This window comes from Etheostoma spectabile, chromosome 2 (genome assembly GCF_008692095.1).
Source record: "Etheostoma spectabile isolate EspeVRDwgs_2016 chromosome 2, UIUC_Espe_1.0, whole genome shotgun sequence".
Taxonomy (NCBI): domain Eukaryota; kingdom Metazoa; phylum Chordata; class Actinopteri; order Perciformes; family Percidae; genus Etheostoma; species Etheostoma spectabile.
Window position 1 is genome coordinate 21951225 of NC_045734.1, and position 593 is coordinate 21951817.

General features: G+C 42.2%; 1 protein-coding gene across 1 annotated transcript in view; it reads left to right on the forward strand.

Moving 5' to 3' along the window:
- LOC116701840 (CMRF35-like molecule 5) overlaps positions 1 to 593 on the forward strand; it is a 13915-nt gene that overhangs the window by 2719 nt on the left and 10603 nt on the right. The gene's annotated exons all lie outside the window — the stretch shown is intronic.

Sequence of the window (593 nt, forward strand, 5' to 3'; positions counted from 1 at the left end):
TGTTAGCATTGCTAGCGCAAGCACCAGCTTCTTGCTGCTCTTTAGAAACGTTAATGTTAGTGTTATCAGTAGCCGTCGTGACAAAGGTTGTTACCTTTGGAAGTTTTGCTAAAAACGTTCTGCTTTCTTCCTGCTTCTTCCTTTTTTCAGAACCACTTTGGTAGCTTCACTTCATTTTTCAACCGTCTGTAGCCTCCAGCATAGCACATGCTGAGCTGTTTGTTCACAAACACACGCAGATGCGCAGTAGGATAATGGAATAGTCCAATGTAGTGGGGACTGGGGGGAGTTTCTCATCATGAATTAAACAATCGGATAGCACTTTAGCGTATCAATGTTTAGAGATATAATTAATTGGTGAAAAGTAAGACAACAAATCGTAACCATGAGTCTATGAGGCGTTTTAGGGGGCCCTTGGTAGCTTGGGGCCCAAGGCAATTGCCTACCTTTGCCTAATGGTAAGTCCGCCTCTGCTTATTTGGATCAAGTAAAGAATCCGAATTATCATATCTGTGCTTCTAACAGTCTGTGATGTTGTTTATTGTACTGACAGACCGCTGTTGTGATCATTCCACCAAAGTCCAAACTTATGA